Source organism: Pogona vitticeps, chromosome 3, assembly GCF_051106095.1.
Source record: "Pogona vitticeps strain Pit_001003342236 chromosome 3, PviZW2.1, whole genome shotgun sequence".
In the NCBI taxonomy this organism is placed as follows: domain Eukaryota; kingdom Metazoa; phylum Chordata; class Lepidosauria; order Squamata; family Agamidae; genus Pogona; species Pogona vitticeps.
The window spans coordinates 122,244,267-122,264,506 of NC_135785.1; the positions used below are offsets into that span (position 1 = coordinate 122,244,267).

Sequence of the window (20,240 nt, forward strand, 5' to 3'; positions counted from 1 at the left end):
AAAACTGGAGCAGTGAGTAGCCATACTCAAGATTATAAAGAAAGATAAAGAATTCATTGACAGAACTCATGAGCAGCAGCTGTCACAGGGGGCACTGGAGATGGAAGAAAACCAAAGCAAAGAAGTGGATGAGAGTGCTGAGACAAGTACAGTGGTGCCTCGCTTAACTATGGTAATTGATTCCCAAAAAATTGCTGTTAAGCGATTTCATCGCTAAGCGAAACACGGTTTCCCATAGAAATGCATTGAAAACCGGATAATCCATTCCAATGGGAAAATCGCCATAGGAAACATCGCTAAGCAAAAACACGGTTCTCCAATTGAAATGCATTGAAACCTATTCAGTGCATCTCAGTGGGGGGAAAATTACAACAAATTTAAAAAGAGTCGGAACAAAGTCAAATTAGTTTAACAAAGGTTTTATTAAGTGCACTTATGATTTCAAGCATTCTAAACATTTTAAACATTTTTAAACATTAAAGAAACAGCCAACATGAGGCTGTCAGAACCATCGTTAAGCAAAACAGGGGGACCCAAACTGTCATTGCTGTGCAAAGTGTGGTCCCAAACATCACTATGCGAAAATCGCCCATCGGAACCATCGTTAAACGGAGCGCAAGATCGCTCCGAAAAGTCATTGCTAAGCGATTTCATCGTTAAACGAAACAATCGCTAAGCGAGGCACCACTGTATAAACATAGAGGAGGAACCACATGGAAGATAATCACATTTGGAGCAAAAGAAAGAGAAGAAACTCTTAATCAGTGGAACTGCAAAACTGCTTTCAGATTCTTGAAGAGGAGTCTGCTGGACAGTATACAGAGAAGACCGCACAGGAGGACATGAGAAGGGCTGAAGCACAACAAAATACAGTCATTGAGCCTGCATCTTGCAAAATGAAGAAGATAAGAGTAGTTGTAGTATAGGACTCCCTACTACGTGGAATTGAGACCAAAATATGCTGGGGAAGATCCATGGACTCGCCAGGTATGCTGCCTACCTGGAGGTCAGATAAGGGACGTGACAGAAGGACTGCCATCACTCGTAAAACCCACAGATACATATCCCTTTCTTCTTGTTCATGTGGGAACAAATGACACAGCAAAGAGGAGCTTGGGAGAAATCACATCACTTTGAAGCTCTGGAAAGGAACTTCAAGGACTTTGGGGCCCAGATAGCTTTCTCAACCCTCCTACCAGTATTTAGAAGAGGTATAGAAAGGGAAAAGAATATACTTTGGGTGAATGACTGGCTATGAAGGTGGTGGTTTTTTGTAGGTGGTTTGGTTTTTGGGACCACAGGTTAAGCTTCCTGGAACAAGGACTGCTAGCAAGAGATGGCTCACATGGACTGGGAAGAATGTGCTTGGCCACAGCATGAAAAACTTCACCAGGAGGGCTTTAAACGGAATTGGAAGGGGGAGGGAGACGTGAAATCCTGGTGGTTTTATGTCCAGAATTAAAGATAGATAAAGCCTTATTCACAATAAGAGGAAGAGACCAATCTGTTCAAATGGGGGTCAATAAAAACATGAACATTAATAGTACAATTCATAAAAATGTACAAATGGGCCACAAATCACACAATCTCTGGTGTCTATAAACGAATGCCAGGAGTATGGGAAACAAACAAGAACAACTGGAAATCTTAGTGCAGGATGGCAAATATGACTTAATAGGAATAACTTGGTGGGATGAATCCCATAACTAGAATAAAGCAATTGAAGGATATAAATTGTTTGAAAAGAACAGAGAGAATAGAAGGAAACGTGGAATTGCAGTATGTATATATAAAAAAACCCCGCATTCCTGCACAGAAATGCACGGGAAGAACTTTAAAAGGCAAACGGAGATCAAAGAGCCCTTTCCCGATCTCCCTTTTCGCTCCTGTAAAAGTGTCTTACAATGTTTGGAAGCTGTTTTAAATGATTGCAATGGTTAGTCCACCTCCTGAAACCTATGCAAACTGATTTTGGTGTTGTTCTGACACTTCGTTAATTTATGATGATTTTTTGTTTTTTCCATTGGAAACCATTAAGCAGACCATCCAATGGTTTCCAATGGAGAAAATTCAAAAAATCATCATAAATTAACGAAGTGTCAGAACAACACCAAAATCAGTTTGCATAGGTTTCAGGAGGTGGACTAACCATTGCAATCATTTAAAACAGCGTCCAAACATTGTAAGACACTTTTACAGGAGCGAAAAGGGAGATCGTTGTGTGAAAATCCCCCATAGGAAACATTGCTGTGTGAGGCAGCAAATTTGACAGAAAAAGGCATCGTTGTGTGAGGCACTCGTTGTGCGAGGCACCACTGTACCTTGAGAGATGGTGAGTTCTCCAACGCGAGGCATTCAGGATAAATTTAGGCAACCACCTGGCATATATCCTTTGACTTGTATTTCTTCATTGAGCATGGGGTTGGACTTGATGGCCTTGTAGACCCCTTTCAACTTCACTGTTCTATTTTTCTATGATTCCTCTCTTTCCACTGCCCCCTCCAACCTTTTTTCAGTAACATGGTTTTTTCTAGTCACATCTTTATTTGTATTATGTGTACATGGTGGGATAGCCTCAGTTTACTAATTTTTGCTGAGGTGAAGATACAGTGGTGCCCCGTATGATGACGATAATCTGTTCCATAGAAATCGCTGTTTAGCGAAAACATTGTCTTGCGAAAACTGTTTCCCCATTGGAGTGCATTGAAACCCGTTTAATGCGTTCCAATGGGGAAAAAAACGTTGTTCCGCGAAGATCGCCCATAGGGAAGCCATTTTGTGAAGCACCAATCAGCTGTTAAAATGGCTGCCCTGCGAAGCCATTTTTCCTTTCCTATCCCCTCTTTCTTTTTGTACCCTCTATCCCTGTTCCTAAATAAAAATTAAAAATTAAAAAAAAAAAAAGAAAATGGCTGCCCTGCGAAGCATCAGTCCTGAAAACACTCGTTTTGCAAAACGCCAATCAGTGGCAAAATCATCCAGCGAAAAATGCCCATTGGAATCACTGTTTTGCAAATCGCTATAGTGATCGCAAAACCTCATTGTCGTGCGGATTCGTCGTTTTGCGAGGTCATCGTTTAGTGAGGTACCACTGTAGCTTTCTGGTTTGCATTCTGCACAGCAGGCATGCAAGATTAGTTTTCCTGAGAAGTTAAAGGCTCTGTATGTTTCTCCATTATATGTGTTGCACTTACTCACACCCTTGTTTTACTGTTTCATTAAGCTCAAAAATAGGCCTTCAAAATATTTTGGCACAGAGAGACTACAACCACATCCCAGTTGTTCTTGCTTCTGTGCTCTCCCAGGAGCCATAGTACAGGTCATGTGCTTGTTTTTTGGGTTCCTCTACCACTGGGTAATTCTGCATTGAGGATGTTGTGGCTGGAATTTTTGTGTAAATTCAGTTCTTCAAAAAAAAACTTCCAGTTCATGAATGTGAGGTATTGTGCTTCTGTACCCACAATTCAAAATGCCAGGAAATGGCCCATTGTTGCTGCACAATATTGTGGCTGCATTGCCAGCAGAAAAAAGAATGCTTTACATAGCGAAAAGCAGCCTGGATGTTGACAACTCGTCTCCTTTTACGGACAAAGGTGGAGTAAAAATATTTTAAATGAATAAATCAAATCAATGGCAGGAGTCAAGATGGTCTGCAGGATACCCTCTTCTGTTCACTACCATTCACTTTTACTGAAAAACAACCCTGACAAAGATCCTTTTGATAGCTAGAAGCAGCTCAATCTCTTCTCTCAAATATATATGTATGTACACACACACACACACACACACACACATGTATATGTACAGTTGTGTTCAAAATTATTCAACCCCCACTGAAATTGAATGTTTTGGCCATTTTGACATTGATTTTGATCATTCAGTCATCTTGCTTACATTTACATGAAAGAGGCACTTGTAGGTCAGAGAAATATAACCTTAAGTTTATAATGAAATAACCACAAATGTCTTTTCTGTGCTCACATCATTATTAGTTTTTATTCAACCCCCAAGTGACATTCAATCTTAGTACTTAGTACAACATCCTTTTACAGTTATAACAGCTTTTAAACGTGAAGCATAGCTTGACACAAGTGTCTTGCAGCGATCTACGGGTATCTTCGCCCATTCTTCATGGGCAAAAGCCTCCAGTTCAGTCAAATTCTTAGGCTTGCGCACTGCAACTGCTTTCTTTAAGTCCCACCAGAGGTTCTCAATCGGATTTAAGTCTGGTGACTGCGATAGCCACTCCAAAATGTTCCAGCCTTTCCTCTGCAACCATGCTCTAGTGGACTTGGAGGTATGCTTGGGATCATTGTCCTGTTGAAAGGTCCAACGTCTCCCAAGCCTCAGGTGTGTGACGGACTGCATCACATTTTCATCCAATATCTCCTGGTACTGAAGAGAATTCATGGTACCTTGTACACGCTGAAGCTTCCCTGTACCTGCAGAAGCAAAACAGCCCCAAAGCATTATTGACCCTCCGCCATGCTTCACAGTAGGCAAGGTGTTCTTTTCGTCATATGCCTTGTTCTTCCTCCTCCAAACATAGCGTTGATCCATGGGCCCAAACAGTTCTAATTTTGTTTCATCAGTCCACAGAACACTATCCCACAACTTTTGTGGTTTGCCCACATGACTTTTGGCATACTGCAGTCAACTCTTCTTATTCTTGGGAGACAGCAAGGGGGTGCGCCTGGGGGTTCTGGCATGGAGACCTTCATTACGCAGTGTGCGCCTTATTGTCTGAGCTGAAACTTCTATACCCACATCTGACAAATCTTTTTTCAGTTCCTCAGCAGTCACACGGGGACTTTTCACCACTCTACGCTTTAGGTAGCGCACAGCAGTCGAAGTCAGCATCTTCTTTCTTCCACGACCAGGTAGCATTTCAACAGTGCCCTTTGCCTTGAATTTGTGAATGATGCTTCCTATGGTGTCTCTTGGTATGTTTAACTTCTTTGCAATCTTCTTATAGCCATTGCCCTTCCTGTGAAGACAAATCACCTCCTCTCTTGTCTTCCTGGACCATTCTCTTGACTTCACCATGTTTGTAACCACACCAGTAAATGTCTAGAAGGAGCTGAGTATCACAGTCATTTTAAAGCTGCCTAATTGGTGCTTATTATGCTTGATTGGTGCTCGGTGACATCCACAGGTGTTTTCAATACCTGATCGAAAACACCTGAATGAACCTCTCTTCTTCAGAGTGGTAGTCTTTAAGGGGTTGAATAATTGTGGCAATGAAGAAACCACAAAAGAAACATTTACTACTGTATTACATAAACAATTGATGTTATTTTAGTTGCATTTGGTTCTTTAAAACGTCCTTGTAGGATTTCATTCTGAATACAATTCCAAATGTACACTATAGTCCCTAAACCCCTTTACAGCATTGGGGGTTGAATAATTTTGAACACAACTGTATATGTGTGTGTGTATAGATAAGATTGCCTCTGGCAGGATATGAGAATGCAAGAAGAGCCTTGTTGGATGGGACCAAAAGCTAGTCAAAGGATAGTATTTTGTTCCCATGCTGGTGAAACTTATGTATATAGGAAGTCCATAAGCAAGATAGGAGCAATTTCCTCCTCATTTCTCCCAGAAATAAGTATTGAGAGGTACCTTATTTTTAATACTGAAGCTCATGCATAACTATATTGGCTATCTGTAGGCTTCTCCCCATGACTTGTTTAATCCATCTCAGTTGAATAATACAATTTTGTAAACCCATTTGAGTTTCAGGCCATCAGTACATCTTGTGACAGTGAGTTCCACAGTTTACACATCATGCAAAGAAATAATTATGTTTGTATGTATCACATTTCTCACTCATTCAGCTTCATTGGGAAGCATTGGGTTGCAGTATTATGATGGGCAGTATCTCTTTCATCTGTGCCATACATATACAGTGGTGCCCCGCATAGCGGCGTTAATCCATTCCAGAATTAACGTGGCTAATCGGATTCGTTGCTATGCGGGGGGGGGGGGAACCCATAGGAATGCATTAAACACTGTTTAATGCTTTCCTATGGGGCGAAAACTCACTGCTATGCGAAGATTCCGTCATCTGGCCGCCATTTTCGCCGCCTGGTAAGCGAGCGCAGGGCGCGAAAACGGAGCGGGCGGCCATTTTTTCTTCTGGCGGCCATTTTGGAACCGCCGATCATTGCAATGCGATGTTTTGCCATTCAGAACGTCGCTATGCAATCACATTAGTGATCGCAAAAAACGCGTCACTATGCGGATTCTTCGTTAAACAGTGCGCTCGTTAAGCGAGGCACTACTGTATATAATTTTGGTATATTACTTGTATGATGTCACATCTTTGAAAGCCCCAACCACTGTCACTTTTAATCATAATGGAGATGCTCCATCATCTTTATCATTTTGGTTCCTCTCTTCTGTACCTTTTCTAACACAGTATTGAACTTTCTGAGCTGCAGTGAGTGGATCTGTGAATGGTATGGCCACAGCCATCCTGGCACATCTTAAAACATTGGTTTTGTCTTTGGATAATGTGATCTCTAGACGAGTGAGATCTCTGAAAATCTATGGTTACTTCTTTCTGTGAATTCACTTCACTCTACTGATAGTTTCCTACTGCCATTATAGTCACATATTTGAACTTAAAGGAATGGAAGAGCTAAGTGAAGCATACAGATGGAAAGGGGTTGGGACTGGAAGGTAAATAACCAGAGAGTAGAGGGAATAACAAGAGTTTGCGACTTGGAGGCCAGATTAGATGAAGTTTAATACGGACATAGACCAATATCCAAATGTTCAAGTAAATGTCTAAAAACAGTAAAACACATATAGAAAAAACATATACTAAGTTAAAAGCATTCTAACAAAGTGATGCATTATACTACCTTAGTCCCCCTTTCAGGTTCCTACTAATAACTAAAATTAAGTATGGTAATTTTTAAAAACTTGCTTTCATGGATTTTAACAGCAGCTGCAAGAAATTTCGCCACATTGTACCAGATATCTATATTGCGTCCAAAGAGCAATAAAAGTGTATAAAAAGCCTCAGAGCACCCAGGGAATAATTTTAGATGAGGTTCAATAAAATTCCTCCAAATATCAAAATAATAAGGACAGGTCAGGAGAATATGCGTAACTGTTTCTATTGCACCCAAACTGCAAGAACATTTACGCTGAGAGTATGGAATTTTCTTATACTTCCCTTCTTTTACTGCCGATGTTAATGCATTTAGTCAGGCAACAGTAAAGGCGCCTAGATGTTTGGGTATTAACAGTGAGTGAAGGTAGTTAGCTGGTTTAAAAGGCAGTAGCACTTTATAGAAAGAAATACTATTTGATACTGCTCCCAAATCATGTTGCCTCTCCACCTCCATGATGTGTTGTTTAAGAACTTGGTTTGCAGCATCATATCCCAAATATATTATATTGCCCTCCGAAAATCCATAAAATCTAAGCTCAGCTAGTAGCACTTCCTTCCAATTTGACTGATAATTCTCCTGTAGTATTAGAGAGGTCAAATCTCTTGGGAAGAAAATTAATGCAGCCGTAGAGCTGCATTAGGAACCCCACATGGTACCTGCAGAATCGCTCTTAGAAATCTTGTCTGGACCCTTTCCAATGGTGTAAAGACAGAGTAGGGTCCTAATTGCGCACCATAGAGTACAGTAATTGGTTAATTAATTTAGCCTCAAACACTTTCAAAGCTGCTGGAATGTATTGCCCCCCCTTTGTTATAAAAAAAAAATTAAGTGTTTCCGAATGCTTGGGCCACATATTCTGCATGTGCTCTGTGAGTGCCATTTGCTTGGGAGACAACTCCAAAGTACAGTGGTGCCTCGCTTAGCGATTGCTTCGTTTAACGATGTATTCGCTTTGCGATGGGTTTCTTTGAGGAATTTTCCACATCGTTTAACGATGTTCTCTATGGGGCATTTTCACTTAACAATGTCCATTTTTGCTCATTTAAAAGTGTCTTAAAATGTTTGAAACCTGTTTTAAATGCTTGGAATCGTTAGTCCACCTTGTGAAACCTATGCAAACTTAATTTGGCTTTGTTCTGAGTCTTCATTAATTTTTGGTGAATTTTCCCCCCATTGAAAAGCATTGAATGGACAGTGCACTGCTTTTCAATGGGGGGGGGACTAACAATTCCAAGCATTTAAAACAGGTTTCAAACATTTTAAGACACTTTTAAATGAGCGAAAACAGACATCGGAAAGCCATTGAAAATCATTGAGTTGGCTTCAACGATTTTCAATGGGGGAAACATTGTATCGCTTAGTGATGTTTCCTATGGGGATTTTCGCTTAAGGACGGTAATCCGTTCCCATTGGAATGGATTAACTGGTTTTCAATGCATTCCTATGGGAAATGGTGTTTCGCTTAATGATGTTTTCCTATAGCGATGTTTTTTTTGGAACCAATTAACATTGTTAAGCGAGGCACCACTGTATCTAAATACCTTTGTTTTTTTCAGTCTTGTACCCATTTATAGTCCATTTGTAAAGTTTTGGTCTTTTAGAAAACACTGTGATCTTAGTTTTTTCATAGTTTATTTGAAGGCTTTCTTCTTGGCTATATTGTGCTAAGGCACACACTAACCTCTTCAGGCTAGTTGGTGTCCGCGATAATATCACCGCATCATCAGCATACAGCAGCACCGAAAGGTGTCTGCCCCCTAGCTTAAGGGGATGGAAATCTAACTGACACCATTGAGTTAATATAGAAATTAAACAATAATGGGGCCAATATGCATCCCCGTTTTGACTCCATTATATGTGGGTACTTTGCTGGATAAATGACCCTCCCAATTGCATATTTTCAGATTTGTGCTTTCATGGAGTTTATAGATGAGCAGTAAAAAACGATGATCTATTGTAGAGAAACCTAATTTGCGGCACAATTTATCTCTAGAGATGGCGTCAAAGGCAGATTTAAGGTTGATAAAGGCTGCGAATAGAGCTCCTATGGGTTTTTTAATGTATTTTCCAACCAGGTGTTGTAAGATTATAATTTGAACCAGAGTTGATTTTCCTGATCTGAACCCTGCTTGTTCTTCAGCCAAAATGTTTTAAGATTCTATCCAGCTTTGTGATTCCCAGTAGAGATGTCTCGCATAGAGCTTTCTGATTGTGGATAGTAAACCCACTGAGTGATAGTTTACTAGGTTGTCCTTCTTGCCCTTCTTCTAGATTGGGATGATAATGGCTGTACTCCAGTCAGATGGCATATGGGCATTTTGGTCTATATATGTAAAAAGATTTGCCAGAATTGGAGCCCACCAATTTATATTTCTCTTTATTAACTCAGATGGGATGCTGTCACATCCTGGGGCTTTACCTGGTTTAAGTTGGGTGGTCAGGTCAATAACGTCAGCTATTGTTACTGGGGGCCATTCTGGTGAGTTTTTTAAAAAAATATATATTCCAGTTGGAAGGCAGGTATCTGCTTGCACATATAGTTCACGAAAGTGGGTTTCCCACCCTTTAGTGGAATATGGCAATCAGCCTGTGTTGAGTGATTGTTACTGATGATGTGAAGCTCCAGAAAGTATTCATATCTTTCCTCCTAACAGCATTAATACGTTGTTCCCATGCTGTGTGTTGAGCATTGTTTTTTTAATACTTGATTAGTTTTTTATATTGTTTTTTAAGTCGTGGTAGATTCTCCACTCCCATTCCCCCTGGATTACTTTTATGTAGCTTAAAGTTGGCAATAAGCATTTTCTTAGCATCCCACCATTCTTGATCAAACCATCCCTTTGATCTAAATTTACTAATCTCTTCTTTCTTTATCTCTTTTGCTTTGAATTATTCAACAGTTCCTCTATTAGTTGTTCATAATACTCAGTGATTCCACTATTTGGGCCAATTGTTAAAATATTAGTACAGATCATAGAGTAGTGTTCAGTAGTTCCTTAAAAAATCCTCATTCTTTTCTGACCATTTAATTCTAGTGATAGAAGTTGTTATGTCAGGATTTAATTGCAAAATGTCCTTTATACGAGTGCATTGAACTGGAGCCCTCAAGTACAAATTTAAAGGAAGATGATCTCTATACAGCTTGCAATCTTTCGACTTGGAGGCCAGAATTAGATATAAACCAATCAACTGAAAGAAGGGAAGAAACTGAAATATGTTGTTGGGAAAGGGATATTTGGTGGTGGAAACTTAGGACTTCATGGGTGGGTGCTGAGGAATGTGATTCACAAAGATCTATGGAAGGCCCAGAAGGGGACACACATGTAAGATGCAGAGTTCCAACTAATATTAAAATGGCCACTAATTGCTAAATGCAGAGAATTGTTTGGCTGTCTAGCATGGTTTTGAGATCCTAGTTGCAGAGTTGTGCGAGTTTCTCTAGTGAAAGTCATTCTAGCAGGCTTGTGGCTTGTTCCAAAACTGAATTTCACTTCCTAACATCCCAGCTCCTCCTGGGTCTATACAGATTAAACCAAATGCCTGTGGGCTTGGAGCATATTCAGGACCTGCTTATTCAGGTGAAGGGAACGATATTATTATAAAAACAACAAAGCTCCTGACCTTTCCTGGACAAGGACTAGTTTTGTGAAATTTGTATGTTTCATCCCAGTGTAGTGCTATTAGTCATGTGTTGCACTAGTTGGAGTGCAACTGCTGAAGTTTTCATCCAACAGGTCTGTTATGTTAAATGCTGCTTGGGCAAATTGGCTCTTTTTCCTGCAGTGTTTGGGAATGGGTGAAGGGAGAGGGTGAGTCCATTTTTTCAGCACTGAATGTTGTTAAAAATAAACAGCAGTACTTCACAGGTATTAGTTTGCAAAAGTCATGTTGAACATCATGTTGAACTTAGTAAACATGATTAATGTTGGCCTTTGAAGTCAATTCACAGTATATTTATCAAAAGAGAGTCTTAATTATTCAAGGATTTAGGTTGTTATGAAATTGTCACTAAGAAAAACAGGAAATAGATTGAAAATGAACTGGATAATCTTTCATTGTTAACAATGAAAATGGTTAGAAGTGTTAAAATAGGACAGAAAAGAGGTTTCTGGGATACAAAACGAAAGTATATCTTGAAAAGGTGGGAAATACTGGAAAAATAACTCAAATAATTTCTTATTAAAGAACTTTTGTGTTTATAGTCTTTACTGTATATGTAAATTTATTAAATAGTGCCACCTAGAGGTTGGCTTAAAGTTTGCTATTAGTTTTGAAGGACACAGCATTTAAAGCTGTTTCATGATCTCTTACATTAAAAACTTAGATGCCTCGTAAAAGTGTCTTGTGTGTTGCCAAATGCACATGAAATATAACATCCAGTGCACTCTTTTATCTTGCAAGATAGGATGAAAAGTAGCCCTGCAGTTTCCCGTTTTTCAGAGTATATGTACCGGTGCATATATACAGGAATCTGTTTGTTTTGAGAGTGAGATTTGTATGTGCTTTTATAGCCATGAAAGTTTGTTGCCTGGGTGTTTTGTCTTTGAAGCTCCATTTCAATTTTAGCTGTTACTGAATTAACACAGCAGCAAGATTTTTTTAAAATTATAGTAGCATTTATGTTTTATGTCTCTATTTATTCTAAAGGCTCAAAAGGTGGTAAAATACATTTTGAACATTTCCCTTAGCTGAATGTACTTGCCAGACTAAACAGTGTGTGGGAAACAGTTTGACTGCTGGATTACACTCATATATGAAAGTCCTACTATATACCAGGTAGACAGCATGGCCTTAAAACGTTTTATGTATGTAGAAAGGATAGTGTGGAGGGATGGTTAATTTGCACTCGGTCCACAAGGAGGCACCATCAGTTCATCTCACTTCTCACTGGTGCCTTCTTTGAAATATTTTAATTTCTTATCTGCTCTGTCTGCTGTTGTGAACTAATAGTACTGAATGATTAAATGCCAAAGGGAGTAAACAGCTCAGTCATTTTCTATTTTGAATCTAGAAGAGATCTGATGTGCTTGTGTATTAACCCATTCTATGTAAAAGGAGACAATTTTGTGGAGAGAATTTAGTGGAACAGAATGACAAGAAACAAAGAACGGCAGGTTCCGTGGTGTATGTTTTGAGCTTAACCCTCCATCCCCCACCATACAGTTAACTATTTGAATTATGTATTTATCTTGTGCTGGGCCCTGCCATTGTCCTTATTAAATGTGCCTTGTCATTCTAACCAGAATAGAAATGCCATTTCCTTAGCTTCCATTAATTAGACTTTGTAGAAATACAGGATCTGTTTCTCAACATTTGCCCATGCAGCTCAATAACAGTACATCCTAAGTATTAAATGTATTAATCCATGGGCTCTGCTTTTCATTCTTGGAGAGTATATGAGATTACCAGTGTTACATAAATTATCTTGTGTGTTTATGTAGTGCCTTTCAGCCAGATGTTTCCCTGGATGGTTCACAAAACAAGGTTTTATGCAGTGGGTGTGACAGAAGACAGCTTATTTTCCAAAAAATATTGTGTATTTTTGTTGGTTGTGTAGTTCACAATTTATCAGTGTTTTTTTTAAATAGAATTGATCGATTGGTGACTTCTCCTTTGTGAATGACATAGATTTGCCAGGTTTTAGTTTTATATTCTAAAATGTTAATTGCAGCCAATATGATATGAATGAGCAGCTTATACGGTACCTACCCCGTTTCCCCAAAAATAAGACCTAACCTGAAAATAACCCCTAATATGATTTTTCAGGAAGCTCATAAGCCCTACCCCAAAAATAAGCCTGTTAAGTGAAAATCTGCCTTCCACCATTGTGCTACAACCAAAAGAAGATGACATGACTATATTTGAATAAATGTAGCTTGTTGTACATGAAAAAAAGAGAAAATATCCCCTGAAAATAAGCCCTAATGCGTTTTTGGAGCAAAAATTAATATAAGAACCTGTCTTATTTTCAGGGAAACACGGTATTTCAGAAAAGTGATCTTGGTTCCTTTGGTAGGAGTACACATTCTTAGGCAGGAGAGAGCATCTGTTTATCATCAGTATTTGTACACAATCAGCAGTTTGCACTGTCCTCAAAATTTCATAGACAAAGGGACAGATCCCTGCCTATAGCAACTTAAAACCTAAGATTTTTGGTAATTTTAAAAAAAGTTAATTTGACTGGTAGAACTACTTAAGGAAATAGCAAGCTTTCTGCAATAGTAAATTAATATTTTAGAAGTTTGTTTTTATTGTATTTTTTATGCTGAGTAGTGGAGGAGCTTTGTCATAATGGAGCAGGATCCATTGGTAGATCTCTGCCAGTGCCATGGTAGAATGCAGTGAAATTGGGAGCAAGTGATCACACTGTCTACTACAGCCCCACATGCTTTCTCAAAACCAGGTCTGGAGAGCTGGGAAATCTTCCAGAGGTCATTTTCGAACAGCAGAGAAGGATAAGATCCATTGTGGCCTGCTGTGAAAAATTTAGATTTAACCCATGGAAAATATTCCTGTGAGATATTAAATAAGGGGGATCTATGTTACTTGTATGTTTGTCATATCTGACTATGAGCTGAGTTTATTCAAGTAAAACCTAAATGACATAATAAGACTATCAGAGCACTAGTCACTTCCACCAACTACTTTCCCTTTTCTAGTCTCCAGATGCTTTTTCTTCAAGTCCAGTTTTCTTTTGAAGGAGGTACATATGTAGGAGCATTTAGCATTGTCAGCCCTTCGCTGACTGATCAGAAGATTACATAATCTCCATGTTATTTTGCTTGCTTCTGATTTCATATATATATAAAGAATATATAAATATATAGCAGTGTGATGTAGATTTCTTTTCAGACACCTACTTATCTCAAAATATGTTCTAAAATTGTGTATTGTTCTCTATTTAGTGGTGCTTTTAAAACTCATAATGGTGCTACTGGATGACTGGAGGTTGGTAAGCAACCTGTAGTTGATGTGTGGCACTGCCCAGATATATGTGTTTCGGGACAGAGACAGTCCCAAAGTAGTTTTCTGTCCGAGGTGAACAATAATGTTGCAACTCCTCCACTTTCATGTGTGAATGATGCCAGAACTGGTGATGGAATATTTTGTCAGCTCTGTCTTGGGCAGCACCTTGAAGTCAGTAGGACTGGTTCAGGGAGTGCACCACCGGATGTGTAGTGCAACAGCTCTCCCCTTTGGCAGCTTACTGTTACCTTGAAGCTGCTGCCTGTGGCACTCTGCATAATGGTAGGATACCCTGTGTCCAAATCTTTCTGAAAGATTTGGATATCCCGGACAACCCAGACAATGTAGTTGCTGACCTTGAGCCAGACATCCTGGAGAGTGAAGTCAAGTGGGCCTTAGAAAGCCTGGCTAACAACAAGGCCAGTGGAGGTGATGGCTTTCCAGTTGAACTATTTAATATCTTAAAAGATGATGCTGTTAAAGTGCTACATTCAATATGCCAGCAAGTTTGGAAAACTCAACAGTGGCCAGAGGACTGGAAAAGATCAGTCTACATCCTAATCCCAAAGAAGGGCAGTGCCAAAGAATGCTCCAACTACCGTACAATTGCACTCATTTCACACGCTAGCAAGGTTATGCTCAAAATCCTCCAAGGTAGGCTTCAGCAGTATGTGGACCGAGAACTCCCAGAAGTACAAGCTGGATTCCAAACGGGCAGAGGAACTAGAGACCAAATTGCTAACATGCGCTGGATTATGGAGAAAGCCAGAGAGTTCCAGAAAAATATCTACTTCTGCTTCATTGACTATGCAAAAGCCTTTGACTGTGTGGACCACAACAAACTATGGCAAATCCTTAAAGAAATGGGAGTGCCTGACCACCTTGTCTGTCTCCTGAGAAACCTATATGTGGGACAGGAAGCAACAGTTAGAACTGCATATGGAACAACTGATTGGTTCAAAATTGGGAAAAGAGTACGACAAGGCTGTATATTGTCCCCCGGCTTATTTAACTTATATGCAAAATACATCATGCGGAATGCTGGACTGGAGGAATCCCAAACTGGAATTAAGACTGCTGGAAGAAATATCAACAACCTCAGATATGCAGATGATACCACTCTGATGGCAGAAAGTGAGGGTAAAAGAGGAGAGTGCAAAAAACAGTCTGAAACTCAACATCAAAAAAGCTAAGATCATGGCCACTGGTCCCATCACCTCCAGGGAAATAGCAGGGGAAGATATGGAGGCAGTGACAGATTTTACTTTCTTGGGCTCCGTGATGACTGCAGATGGAGGCAGGAGCCACGAAATTAAAAGACTCCTGCTTCTTGGGAGGAAAGCGATGACAAACCTTGACAGCATCTTAAAAAGCAGAGACATCACCTTGCCAACAAAAGTCCGAATAGTCAAAGCTATGGTTTTTCCTGTAGTGATGTATGGAAGTGAGAGCTGGACCATAAAGAAAGCTGACCGCCGAAGAATTGATGCCTTTGAATTGTGGTGCTGGAAGAGGCTCTTGAGAGTCCCCTGGACTGCAAGGAGAACAAACTTATCAAATCTAAAGGAAATCAACCCTGAGTGCTCACTGGAAGGACAGATCCTGAAGCTGAGGCTCCAGTACTTTGGCCATCTCATGAGAAGAGAAGACTCCTTGGAAAAGACCTTGATGTTGGGAAAGTGTGAAAGCAAGAGGAGAAGGGGACGACAGAGATGAGATGGCTGGACAGTGTCATCGAAGCAGCCAACATGAATTTGACACAACTCCGGGAGGCAGTGGAAGACAGGAGGGCCTGGCGTGCTCTGGTCCATGGGGTCACAAAGAGTCGGGCACGACCAAATGACTAAGCGACGACCCTGTGTCCACGGAAGCAGGCTGTAGGTTCACATGGATGCAGACAGCAGCCTCTGGGACTAGACAGCCAACTTTCTCCAAGATTGTGGCATGATAAAGAAGAGCCATTCATTTGAACATTTCTGCTTCTGTCCAGAGGTCCAGGACAAATCACCAGGTGATTCAAAATACATGAAAATTATATCAGATAAGATGAACCATACTGAAATTCAAGCTTTGCTCCCTCATCCGACAAAGCCCCGACCAAGATAGAGATGCACGTTTCAGCATGTCTTTAGGGAGTGGTCTTGTCCAGAAGCCCCAGAGAAGAGGGAAAGCAGCCATAAGGCTGTAACATTATTATAAATAAACACTTTGAGACCTGCCACTGGGCTTCCTTTCCCATAGTCCTGGATATATCTGTATTGGGTGCTTCATGCAAAGAAACTAGCTACAGTATTGTTATCCCGTGCAGTTTTGCAGTGATGCTGGTGATACAAAGAATGTTGGTATGTTTTGAGGAGTGTGCTATTTCATCTTGTTTCTTTTCATGAAAATAAATGCAGGAGAAAAAGAAACAATATATTTAACATGTTTTTAAAATAGATGCTTCATCAAATGGCAAAATATGCTATGGTATGTGATTTCTCCCATCCAGGTATCTTGCATTTAGTGTGCTTTGTTTTGTGATTTATCATCGGAAGGTAAACACAGGCTTAATTTAGGAGTCTGATTCCTCATGGAGCTCTGAGGAATCCCATTATGGGAAGGGAAGCAGGTTAGTAACAGTAACTGCAAGTGAGCTTAATGTGTCGTCTCGCCTGATGTCTTCCTTTGAAGTGTTTTGAATAGTTTTAGTCTGTGCTAACAGCTAAAACTAAAGAAAATTAAACAATTAAAGAAAACATGTGGCACCTGAAAGACCAGCTGGAATATTTTAATGTGAGCAGTGTGTCTTCAGACACATTGAAATATTGCAGTTAGTATTTAACATGCCACAGAAATTTTCTCTTAATATTTTTTGTTTTGATTTGATTTTGCCTGATTGTTTGAACAGTTTGCCTAAGACACTGCAATCTCCTCTTCAAGGTGTAGTAAAAGTAGTGAAATTTTAGTGTGAATCCAGTATTACTTCATTTCAATTCTTTCCATCTTATTGTTTTCCAGAGATTTTCTGTATCTTCAAATCTTGTGGCAGTCTATTTATTTGTTTGTTTATCACATTTTTGTTCCACTTCTTCACAAAGAATAGTGCTCAAGATAGCTTAGAAGCTATCAGCTGGGACCATGGCTACTCTAAACCACTGGTTCTTAACCTTGGGTTACTCGGGAGTTTTGGACTGCAACTCCTAGAAGCCTTCACCACCAACTGTCCTGACTGGGGTTTCTGGGAGTTGTAGTTCAAAAACATCAGAGTAACAAAGGTTAAGAACCACTGCTCTAAACTACTTGATAACTAGTTCTGCCTGCTGCAAAGAGCAGAGATCTGTAGTGGCTGTCAGTTCTCTTCTGACAAAAATCCAAATTTCTCTCATTTTGTTGTATTTTTTATTTTTGTGAGGAGTGTGGGTGCAGATAGCAAGGCCGAAATAAATGAATTGAAATCAAAATTATATTCTTGAGGGCAGATTTCATTGAGGAAAAGACATCTGTCATTTAAAAACAGAAGGTTTCTTAATTCTACCCTGTCTAAAATTTAGTTGTTTTTGTTCCATTGGAGTTCAAACTGATTTGTATCAGACACCACTATGTACCCGTTGTGGTAATTCCTCTGCACCAGCCTGTCACTATTTATAACTGTCAGAACTAAACAGAGAAAGCATATATTGCTGATGAGCTTAGGAAGTTGACAGGAGAAGAAAAGAGTGGAAATACTTCAAACATTTCCAGTGGTAGCTGGAGGCTGTCTTTTCAAGGCAGTGAAAACATTTCCTCAACACATGTGCATGCGTTTTTTTAACTGAATTTGTTGGTCTATGCAGACAGGATCAAAATACCAAATTATGAGAACACTTTGGAACTAGCAAACATACAGATATGTTCATCATAATAAGGCTCTAGGTCTCTCTGTCCAAACACTGCAGCTCTCATCTTCCAAAATTTTGCACAAATGCTAGCAAAAATATTTTAAATTATGCTTGGTCTTCAGATGGAACCAAATGTAAGTGAAGCAGTCATGTTTGTTCTTTGTATGCTTGTGTCATGAATGGAGAATGGCCTATCTTTTTCATACACCACAAGTGGAATTGTGATTAAAGAACTATGATTACTCTCACTGCCCTTATTTGTTTGGCTCTGTGGCTTGGAAAACACCTTGCTTGCTTCCAGCTGGGCTGTGAGATAACTTACTTCAGGCAACAGAGTACAGGGAGATAAAACAGGGGAGTAGCCAGCTCTTCTACCTGTCTGGATAACACCATATATAAACTTTCAAATGAAGGCTGAAAGGGGGAAAAGAAGGAGAGCAGAGTGCTGGCCACCTTTTGCTTAGAGAGATGGGTCATAAACTCCAAACCACTGGCTGAAGAGGGCACTGAAACCACACCCTTCCCCTGGAAGCATCTTGCAGACTACAGGTGTCTCCATCGAAGAAGCTGCACTAGGCACTCAGCTTGGTCATAACACTTTTTGGGACCTTAATACAGTGGTGCCTCGCATAGCGACGATAATCCGTGCAGCAAAAATCGTCGCTATACAGATTCGTCACTATGCGGAACAAAAGCCCATAGGAATGCATTAAAACATGTTTAATACGTTCCTATGGGCAAAAAACTCACCGTTCTGCGAAAATCCTCCATGCGCCCGCCATTTTTGCGGCCCGGTAAGCGAGGAATCTGGGCAAAAACACAGCGGGCGGCCATTTTAATTACCTGGTGGCCGTTTTGGAACCGCTGATTAGCTGTTAAAAAACCACATCGCTATGCGAAAATCGGTAAGTGAAACGCTTACCGATCATCGCAAAGCAATGTTTTACCATTAGAAACATCGCTTTTGCGATTGCAAAAAACACATCACTATGCGGATTCGTCGTTAAACAAATTGCTCGTTATGCGGGGCACCACTGTATTAGCATATAATTTTAGAGCTACACAGAAGAACTTGATGCATAACATGAGGAAGATGAAGTAACACTGAAAGCTTGCTTGAAAAAAAATCTTAATGGTCCAATAAAGATATAACCTGTTCCTGCATTTGTATTCTTTTGAGAACCGTGCAGCCTTGTCCTGATTTTTCCTGAATAGTTGAAATATCAGTCTGAAGAGCCATGAGTTAGAATTTTGTTTCTTCACTGTGCCTCCTAGGAGAAGGGCCAGCCTATCTATGCAAGCTTAGGCAAATTGCATACTTCCAGTTCATGCCTGTAGGAAAAAGAGTGGTCAACTCTATGTCTAGAACACTCACTTTGGGAGAGCTGCAAGACGCTGGAGTCCATTTAATCACTCTCCTTGCTTTGTATGCAGTTTTTGAAAAAAGTACTTCATTGAAAGAAGGCTTGTAAAGCAAAAGCTGTTTAATATCCCAGCATTTGTATAGTACTTTCATTTGTTCAAAGTACCAGATGCATGCTACATTATTTTAATCTGTACCATAGTCATTGAAGTCAATATTATCCCATTCTTCTGTTGGGAATATGAGAAGGAAGTGAGCTGGAGGAAATTCAGCTTGCCTGAAATCAGAAGTGGTATTTGAATTGGGAACTTCTTCCCTGCAGTCTCAGTGCTGTAAGTGAAAGAGACTGTGCTTCAGCTGCTCAGCAGCTTTTGGTTTGGTTAAAATCAGCTTTATCAGCATCAAGAGGATCATTTGTAGCTGAGGGCATTATCAGACAGGATTTTGTCCCGTGGAGATGGATTGGTTCACTCCTTTTCCCAGCAAGCACATGATGTAAGGGCAGTTGTAAACCAGCTCGTATCTTCTCTATGCTTACCTCGACTTTTTTGGGTTCTGTGAGAGCTACTGTTTTCTTTTCTTTTCTTTCTTTTTTTTTCTTTTTTCCCTTTTCTTTCTTTTTTTCTTTCTTTTTTTTGGGTGCAGGTAGGCTTGCTCCATTTTGCTTCATTTTGCACCTGTGATCATTGGGATTGAGCCAAAGCAGATGGCCTAAGTTGTCACTTCGCTTAAGCGGCTTCCGTTTATTAAGAAATTAAAGCTTTTCTTCCATTCACCTGCAGAGGAAGAAACAAGAGGATGCAAATAGTTATTTTTCCTTTTTTTAAAAAAAGTAAAAGCCAGTGCTGAATTAGTCACTCCTTAAGCCAGTTCAGCTCTGTACCACTTGGAAATGATTTTTTTGGAAGATTGAAAAGCTTCCTCACCCTCCCACTCCCAGAATCTTGAAGGAGGGGAATCTTTGTTTTTTGTTTTTCCTTTTTTTCTTTCCCTTTAAATGGAGGAAGGACTAAATAGGGTTGCTTGAGGTGCAGGTTGTCCCCATGTAAAGATCACCACAAGTAGGATACTTCAACTCAGAGCAACCCTATTGAGGACAATCTAGCCCCATCGAGGTTGGGGCAACATGGCTTTCTAGGATTGCCT

At 40.0% G+C, this 20,240-nt stretch overlaps 1 protein-coding gene and 1 long non-coding RNA gene across 5 annotated transcripts in view; one reads left to right on the plus strand and one right to left on the minus strand.

The window, feature by feature from the left end:
- TSC22D1 (TSC22 domain family member 1) overlaps window positions 1–20,240 on the plus strand; it is a 105,973-nt gene that overhangs the window by 59,357 nt on the left and 26,376 nt on the right. The window lies entirely within an intron of this gene.
- The window catches only part of LOC110080828 (uncharacterized), a 37,690-nt gene continuing 21,305 nt past the window's right edge, over window positions 3,856–20,240 (minus strand). The window contains exon 2 of the long non-coding RNA XR_013543682.1: window positions 3,856–19,870. This is a non-coding gene — a long non-coding RNA (uncharacterized LOC110080828). The remainder of the gene's footprint in view (window positions 19,871–20,240) is intronic.